The sequence below is a fragment of the Ylistrum balloti genome, unplaced genomic scaffold (assembly GCF_031769215.1).
Source record: "Ylistrum balloti isolate Yb309-2 unplaced genomic scaffold, AGI_CSIRO_Ybal_v1 Utg373122, whole genome shotgun sequence".
NCBI classification, from domain to species: domain Eukaryota; kingdom Metazoa; phylum Mollusca; class Bivalvia; order Pectinida; family Pectinidae; genus Ylistrum; species Ylistrum balloti.
In genome coordinates, this window is record NW_026783205.1 from 32,192 (window position 1) to 42,177 (window position 9,986).

Sequence of the window (9,986 nt, forward strand, 5' to 3'; positions counted from 1 at the left end):
CTAAATAGGTGTTTGCTTCACGCAACTTATTTTAAACACATTATTTTAATGGAATTTTTTAAATAGGTAAAATTTTATGTATGATGAAATTAAGAGCACTTTATCTTAGTTCAATCGGTTGAGCGTCTGACTAGTAAGCCAGAGATGTATGTATTGATATACAGTTGTTGATGACAAGATACAGGGACTATCTCTGTTTCGGTAACCGACTTTAGTTATGTATGCATACGCCAATGGAATACTAAAGGTCATGGACAGCGTGGGAAGCTATGATAGGTTTTGATCAGCCGAGTCATTATGCTGTGCCACACACACACATATCGTCGGCCAAGAGTCAATACCTTGTAACTCTATTGAGTGAGATTTGTCAGGAGACACTAAAATAACTTTTTGATATCCTTTCCTTTACAGCATGATAACAATGCTTCTATATGTCATTGATAATGAAATTATAAAACTTATTGTGACTTCAATTATTATTTTTATATGTTCACAGGAGCTATATATAGACTTACGAGGTTTTTTCCTCGAAACTTAACAAGGATATTGTAATTGTTCAGGTGTAACATTGCCTAAAAAAAGACAAAAACAAAAACAAACAAAAAAAACAAATCAAAGAAAGTTAATTCAGTTTTATTTCCAACTATTAAGATTGTTGAGAAATAAACAAAGGGGTGCAAACTATCATAGCCATTCATGCATTTGCAAAATATAATCTCAACGGAATGTTTTGAAATTATTATCGATACGGGAAAAATAAAATTAACTAACGACTATATTAAAACATTTGATAATTTTTAAAGGAATATAGATATAAGATCTGTAGCAGTAGATTACATGCCTATAGAAACACATGAACTCGATATCAATGAACGGACAAACAAGCGCAAATTGAACATTCAACTCAAACTTTCATTTATCTTCAGCTGACTGTAGTTATAAAGTTATACGACTTGAACCATAATGACATGACAATTGAGTAAATAGACTAAAAACACATAAATAAAACTTAGAAATATCTGATAGACAGACAAAATCAACTGGCAACTTAACATTTAACTCTGGCTTTTAACTATCTTAAGCTGATTATAGCTATAAAACCGAATATAGTTATAACTTTCAACTATCTTTAACTGAAACACAGTTATAATAATGACACCATAATCACAAAACAATCGAGCAAATAGACTAAATCCACCTCAATTGAATGCTACATTTCGGAAGAACAAACAAGTTAATAACTAACATTTGTCTCCAACTTTAAATTATCTTGATGACTAGTATTAATGAAAGTTTTACCATATGACACGAAAATTTAACTTATAAAATAGTTTATCTTGTGTGAAATTATCAAATAAGCAGCAAATATTCAAAATTACTATAACTTTTAGGGCTAAAAAACACAACTTTCAACGACATAATAGTACAACCAAATACCTCTTGGTAAGTATCTATTCAATCCATGAAAAATTTTGAATAAGTTTTGTTTTTTACAACAGTTTAAAGTTCATTTAACTACAACAAAGCTGGTCCTATCTTTGTCCACTAATTGCTGTGGGGCAAAGCATCATAAAAGCCATGGTAATCCTTTGGAATAACTTTTTTCAATTCTTGCAGGTGTCCATATTTCCTGTCCTTTATATTTAATGGGGCATTGTGCAACTGTGTGACCGTTACTTGTGGTCCTTGGCACTTTGCACGTCTTAGCAATTCATTGAAATCTTCATTATACATAAGTTTGTACTCAATGTTTCCGTCGGGGGTATACTTCAGCACACTGATATCCGTAACACAAGCATCACCAACTTTTGTACCTGGGCGAATGGAAGAGTAATAACGAACATTTGAGTAATCCATGAAGAATGTATGATCCTAGTACTTAACTTTGTATGGATTTGACAGTCGCGCTGACTTGATAGCTTCCACATAGTTGGCGGGACTGTAAATTGTTTTGTGGCGCAGACTCCTTTCGATGGTACTATGTATACTATCACATTCCATCTGAGTGTGTCCTTTTTCCAGGATCTTTTGCGTAATGGTCATTCCTTTTGTTACAACTAAATGCAACAAAGCATTTGCCAGGGTAATATTCCTGTTCTGATACGTACAGCCATCACTGTAGATTGTAATTTGGTCTGTATCTCCTAATTCATTTGTGATATAGTCTCACAAACAGGATGCAAAACTATTTGACCCAAGATCCCTTTCACCTTCATGCCAAAAGTAACATACTACATTGTGTAACGTCAAGTCATACATCGTAAAGTTATGACAGGATAGTTTAGTTTTGTGGTACATAGCGCTCGCTTGCAGACATGGTGTCAACAACACAGCCTGCAAGTCTAATGTTATAACCTTTCCTTGACCATCCTCTGCTGCCTGTTTGTCTTTTGATTTTTCTTCTCTGGCCTGTGTTTTCCGATCTATGTGTTTCTTGTACTCTGATTCTTCTACATTACCAGATTCAAATGCACAGTAAACATCACACTGATCTTTTTGGGGTTGGAACAAACCAATGTTCTTGTCTCTAACAACATCATTAAACACTGTTTGTGACAATGGGTCGTTGTTCTTTTCTTTGCAATGTTCCACATACAAGCGATAGTGCTGAACCTGAGATCTGATGCATGGCTTCAAATACATCTTGTCAGTTGAGGCTTAGCAATAATGCGAAGGAAGTTTCGGCAAGGAATCTAAAAACCGGTTTACAATTTCCCTCTTTGCCGCATGTTCCGGTTTAGCTCGTTTAGGCGTAGTATTCTCGGACGATGGACTGTGCATTCCAGACTTTGATGTATTAAGCCAACTGTGTACTGACCACTCTCCTAAACCTAAAGTTGACAGGAACATACTTTTGCAGACCTTAAAACGACCATCACTTTTCTTCAAGTGATACGCATCACTTTGTTTCCTTCTAGAGTTCCCCTGTTCTGTTGTTTGTTCCTTTGTCTTTATGGAATCCACCATTGTAGAAACGTACATCTTTTTTTAGACCAATCCATGTCCCAGAAGCTGGAAATATTTCTTGCCTGGTTTCATTTGAAAATTCTGAGCAATGTCTAATTTTGCTCCTCAGACAGAGGTTGGAACAGCAACGAGGGCCCATATGTCTTGGTTCTCTGTCAATTTCTGTGTATTGTCCATCCACTGTTTTTCGTACGCTTTTATACGATTATCCCTTCATTCTAGATGCTTTGTTTATATTGCGTTTCCATTGTTTTGGATTACTTCTCCCCTTTTTGGCCTTTTTAGACTTTGTTGGTCCCGTACTTATGTTCTCTTCAAGTTCGCTGAGACTTGATTCATCCTCATGACATGCTATATCAATATCTTCTACAGTTTCTTCTGAGGACTTTGGCGGAGCCCAGTCAGGATCTGCATCTGAATCCTCAAGATATTCCTCAAGCTCAGATAATTCATTAAGCAAACATGTAGATTTATGTTGCTAAGACTGGTAATCTTATTCAATGCAAGTTGTAGACAAATCTGACCTCTTGAAAGTGTAAAATGTTTGAAATCTTTAGCAGCCATTCTTACAATTTGGATGAAAATTAAACTCCAATGTCTTATATTCTCCGTTTCCCTTGTATTCTATTACTATGTAGCGTGGAGTTGTTTGTGGGAAAAAGCTATGATAGCAATGTGAAATAAAATTATATTGTTTACACACTGATGAGTATTGTACTAATTCTCTCCTTCTAAGTATTTGAGAAATGTTCCGTGTGTCTGAAGTAACTTGTATTGTGTCACTGTTCCTAAGCCATTCATATGAATTAGAATTAGAAGTCATACTTTCGGTCTTGGTCTCATGAACCACCCACAATGTGAACACGTGTAGTAATCACTTTCAATATCTTCTATTTCCGCGTCAGAAGGGAAGTTATCAATACATTTCAAATGAAAATGTCTATCGCAGTAATAGCAACGTAACCATTCGGTCCCATCAACATAAAAAAGTTGTCAGCATCTATTGGCGTTTCATTACATTCAAAACATGTCCATATCACATCATAGTCCTCTACAGAACCTTCAGGGTCGGACCTACAATGAATAAAATTACTGTAGCATCTCACTTTGAACTTTTACACTGCCAACTAATTGGACTGCAATATTTGGAATTATATATATTCAATTTGGTAATCATGAGACTGATTTTGTAAGTGATTAATGTATTACAGACACATGTACATTGTACTAGGGTAATTAGAACTTCAGGACTGATTAATTTGACAGGCGATTGAATTATTGATATAATTTACTAAAGTTATTGAAAAACTCACTTTATAGACGAAAATGTTATAGCTAGTGTATGATTTTCAGTTAAGTCTATAGATAAATCCAGTATAGCCATAGTTGCAACATTGTAAACCTGTGATTTAACTCCATAGCTTAATTGTCGGTGATAACAAAAGCTAGTATCTCCTGGGCACGAAACCATCTAAATCAAACACAAAAACACGTAACACTTTTAAACTCCAAAATATGAAATATTAGACGGTTTCATCAATTAAATTTCTTATATAACATCCCTTGTTATTTAGATAAAATCTATCCAAAAACAAAATTTATGATTGAACAATAAGGTTAATTGTGATATTCATGTCAGTAAGGTCATACCACCGGTACTTCAGCGATGGAAAAAGTAGCGTTTCCAACAAGAACGGCAAAATAAACTACATTGTAGCACAGGTAACCACCTATAAACTAATTTGAGTAGTAATTACTCTGATATAAGGTAAAATAAAATACTTACATATCACGATTCTCTTCCACGTGTTCTACTCAATGCCACCTCTGGACTTTTCAGCATCATAATAATATACTGTCAAAATCTCTTAAGTCAAGATACATGGTTTTGCCTTTAGGAACTTGCAGTCTTCTGATTGTATTGAGACACAAGCTTTTTTGACAAGAAATATAACAGCAGGTATATTGCCATCTTGTTAAAATCCTACTTTGGTCAAAATTCAGAGTTACGAGGTTTTGACTCCTGGCTGACGATATATATATACATACTTGTAAATAAACTACGGGTATTGCGTGTACTTGTGGCTGATATGTCCTTGACCTTTAGGGAACGTATATTTGTTTACGTCTGAAGGTAGTTGTGCCGGTATAAACAACCGGTCTGTAGTTTGTGTATTCACTGTTTGTGTCGTACTTACTATACCCTTGTATTCGGAGAACGTTTTAACCAAGCGAGAGGTGCATGTTCAGAATAAACACAATAATTCTTCGAGGTTCGTTATGTGTATGTGGTGGAGCATGGTGAGGAGGGAGATGTATGTTCAGAATAAACACAATAATTCTTCGAGGTTCGTTATGTGTATGTGGTGGAGCATGGTGAGGAGGGAGATGTATGTTCAGGATAAACACAGTAATTCTTCGAGGTTCGTTATGTGTATGTGGTGGAGCATGGTGAGGAGGGAGACGCATGTTCAGAATAAACACAATAATTCTTCGAGGTTCGTTATGTGTATGTGGTGGAGCATGGTGAGGAGGGAGACGCATGTTCAGAATAAACACAATAATTCTTCGAGGTTCGTTATGTGTATGTGGTGGAGCATGGTGAGGAGGGAGACGCATGTTCAGAATAAACACAATAATTCTTCGAGGTTCGTTATGTGTATGTGGTGGAGCATGGTGAGGAGGGAGACGCATGTTCAGGATAAACACAATAATTCTTCGAGGTTCGTTATGTGTATGTGGTGGAGCATGGTGAGGAGGGAGACGCATGTTCAGAATAAACACAATAATTCTTTGAGGTTCGTTATGTGTATGTGATGGAGCATGGTGAGGAGGGAGATGCATGTTCAGAATAAACACAATAATTCTTCGAGGTTCGTTATGTGTATGTGGTGGAGCATGGTGAGGAGGGAGACGCATGTTCAGGATAAACACAGTAATTCTTCGACGTTCGTTATGTGTATGTGGTGGAGCATGGTGAGGAGGGAGATGCATGTTCAGAATAAACACAGGAATTCTTCGAGGTTCGTTATGTGTATGTGATGGAGCATGGTGAGGAGGGAGATGCATGTTCAGGATAAACACAGTAATTCTTTTAGGTTCTTTATGTGTATGTGATGGAGCATGGTGAGGAGGGAGATGCATGTTCAGAATAAACACATAAACACAATAATTCACATGTGGTGGAGCATGGAATTCTTCGAGGTTCGTTATGTGTATGTGGTCGAGGTTCGTTATGTGTATGTGGTGGAGCATGGTGAGGAGGGAGATGCATGTTCAGAATAAACACAATAATTCTTCGAGGTTCGTTATGTGTATGTGATGGAGCATGGTGAGGAGGGAGATGCATGTTCAGAATAAACACAATAATTCTTTGAGGTTCTTTATGTGTATGTGGTAGAGCATGGTGAGGAGGGAGATGCATGTTCAGAATAAACACAGTAATTCTTCGAGGTTCGTTATGTGTATGTGGTGGAGCATGGTGAGGAGGGAGATGCATGTTCAGGATAAACACAGTAATTCTTCGAGGTTCGTTATGTGTATGTGGTGGAGCATGGTGAGGAGGGAGATGCATGTTCAGAATAAACACAGGAATTCTTCGAGGTTCGTTATGTGTATGTGATGGAGCATGGTGAGGAGGGAGATGTATGTTCAGGATAAACGCAGTAATTCTTTGAGGTTCGTTATGTGTATGTGGTAGAGCATGGTGAGGAGGGAGATGTATGTTCAGGATAAACACAATAATTCTTCGAGGTTCGTTATGTGTATGTGGTGGAGCATGGTGAGGAGGGAGACGCATGTTCAGAATAAACACAATAATTCTTTGAGGTTCGTTATGTGTATGTGATGGAGCATGGTGAGGAGGGAGACGCATGTTCAGAATAAATACAGTAATTATTTGAGGTTCTTTATGTGTATGTGATGGAGCATGGTGAGGAGGGAGACGCATGTTCAGAATAAATACAGTAATTATTTGAGGTTCTTTATGTGTATGTGGTGGGGCATGGTGAGGAGGGAGATGCATGTTCAGAATAAATACAGTAATTATTTGAGGTTCTTTATGTGTATGTGATGGAGCATGGTGAGGAGGGAGACGCATGTTCAGAATAAATACAGTAATTATTTGAGGTTCGTTATGTGTATGTGATGGAGCATGGTGAGGAGGGAGATGCATGTTCAGAATAAACACAGGAATTCTTCGAGGTTCGTTATGTGTATGTGGTGGAGCATGGTGAGGAGGGAGATGCATGTTCAGGATAAACACAGTAATTCTTTTAGGTTCTTTATGTGTATGTGATGGAGCATGGTGAGGAGGGAGATGCATGTTCAGAATAAACACAATAATTCTTCGAGGTTCGTTATGTGTATGTGGTGGAGCATGGTGAGGAGGGAGACGCATGTTCAGGATAAACACAATAATTCTTCGACGTTCGTTATGTGTATGTGGTAGAGCATGGTGAGGAGGGAGATGTATGTTCAGGATAAACACAGTAATTCTTTTAGGTTCTTTATGTGTATGTGGTGGGGCATGGTGAGGAGGGAGATGCATGTTCAGGATAAACACAGTAATTCTTCGACGTTCGTTATGTGTATGTGGTGGGACATGGTGAGGAGGGAGATGCATGTTCAGGATAAACACAGGAATTCTTCGACGTTCGTTATGTGTATGTGGTGGGACATGGTGAGGAGGGAGACGCATGTTCAGAATAAATACAGTAATTCTTTGAGGTTCTCTCTCTCTCTCTCTCTCTCTCTCTCTCTCTCTCTCTCTCTCTCTCTCTCTCTCTCTCTCTCTCTCTCTCTCTCTCTCTCTCTCTCTCTCTCTCTCTCTAAAAATATATTAGCCAATATTAATGTAAATTATTGATGACTTTATATAGTGATGTTTTTGGTTTGTAATGTATTGAGGAAAGGGCAACTATAGGTTGAAATAACTTGTGCCCGATCCTTTTGTAAACAATTGACAATGATATGTTTAATTCAAGCGCTTATGTTTTACATCATGTGTTTTCCGGAGTTTTTTCTCTTTTTTTTTCTATATTTACTTGGCACGGAGAATTATATCTGTTGTCTTTACTCTCTTAGTTATAGACTCCTTACTGACTAATTTCTGGTCAAAGTTCGTTCATATCTACCGCTTGCAATAAAGCTATCAAGCCTTGTTAAAACATTACACACGTTCATTTGTACGTTCACATCGCCTTGTCACCGTTGAATATCAACAAGCCCAGACTATTTTCGTAATAGTTAATTGTAAAATATTGGTATTATAAAGGATCTGTTTTGCTATATATAAAAATAGCTAATGATTTATATCCTGATCTATAATCATTTCCCAATGAAACCTGAATATATCCCACTTGTTTTTTGAGCGACAAAACACAGAAGCGTCATTCATATTCATATGCTTCTATCTAAAGCTAGGCTTAATACAGATGTACAAAGGAACTTTTCATTTAAAACTAGGTTTAATTCGTATTGTTTCAACGTAGGTGTGCAATACCTGAACCTAAGTATACTACAACTAGGATGTACACTATGGTTATAATAAACCAATAGCTACCACTAGGATGTACACTATGGTTATGATAAACCAAAAGCTACAACTAGGATGTACACTATGGTTATAATAAACCAAAAGCTACCACTAGGATGTACACTATGGTTATAATAAACCAAAAGCTACAACTAGGATGTACACTATGGTTATAATAAACCAATAGCTACCACTAGGATGTACACTATGGTTATGATAAACCAAAAGCTACAACTAGGATGTACACTATGGTTATAATAAACCAAAAACTACCACTAGGATGTACACTATGGTTATGATAAACAGAAAGCTACAACTAGGATGTACACTATGGTTATAATAAACCGAAAGCTACCACTAGGATGTACACTATGGTTATAATAAACCAAAAGCTACAACTAGGATGTACACTATGGTTATAATAAACAGAAAGCTACAACTAGGATGTACACTATGGTTATAATAAACAGAAAGCTACAACTAGGATGTACACTATGGTTATAATAAATAGAAAGCTACAACTAGGATGTACACTATGGTTATAATAAACCAAAAGCTACAACTAGGATGTACACTATGGTTATAATAAACAGAAAGCTACAACTAGGATGTACACTATGGTTATAATAAACAGAAAGCTACAACTAGGATGTACACTATGGTTATAATAAACCAAAAGCTACAACTAGGATGTACACTATGGTTATAATAAACCAAAAGCTACAACTAGGATGTACACTATGGTTATAATAAACCAAAAGCTATAACTAGGATGTACACTATGGTTATAATAAACCAAAAGCTACAACTAGGATGTACACTATGGTTATAATAAACCAAAAGCTACAACTAGGATGTACACTATGGTTATAATAAACCAAAAGCTATAACTAGGATGTACACTATGGTTATAATAAACAGAAAGCTACAACTAGGATGTACACTATGGTTATAATAAACCAAAAGCTACAACTAGGATGTACACTATGGTTATAATAAACCAAAAGCTACAACTAGGATGTACACTATGGTTATAATAAACCAAAAGCTACAACTAGGATGTACACTATGGTTATAATAAACCAAAAGCTACAACTAGGATGTACACTATGGTTATAATAAACAGAAGTACACTATGGTTATAATAAACCAAAAGCTATAACTAGGATGTACAGTATGGTTATAATAAACACATTGAAAATTGCCAAATCACCGTAAATATCACCACAAATGTTCCACCACCCAAACGTCGTCGAATCATAGTGATCGAGAGCGACAGCGACTCGGAATAGGAGATCGTGTGACGTCACGCCTTGAATTTATATATTTTGAGAAAATGTTAAAACAGTGAAAAGATACATTGATATATTTCTTAAAATGATCGAATATGTGATTTTGATGATAAAACTATATGTTGAATTACAAAAATCCGTTCCTTGTTTATTTCTTTGAAGTATTTGACGGAACAATTTATTTTCGCGGA

At 36.3% G+C, this 9,986-nt stretch overlaps 1 long non-coding RNA gene across 1 annotated transcript; it reads right to left on the reverse strand.

Annotated features, from left to right (window-relative positions):
- Nucleotides 1-617: 617 nt before the first annotated feature.
- Nucleotides 618-5,003, reverse strand: LOC132564879 (uncharacterized). The gene is made up of 2 exons (XR_009554912.1): nucleotides 4,754-5,003; nucleotides 618-4,041 (listed from the first exon to the last, which is right to left on the reverse strand). It is a non-coding gene; the product is annotated as an uncharacterized LOC132564879 (long non-coding RNA).
- Nucleotides 5,004-9,986: the final 4,983 nt, after the last annotated feature.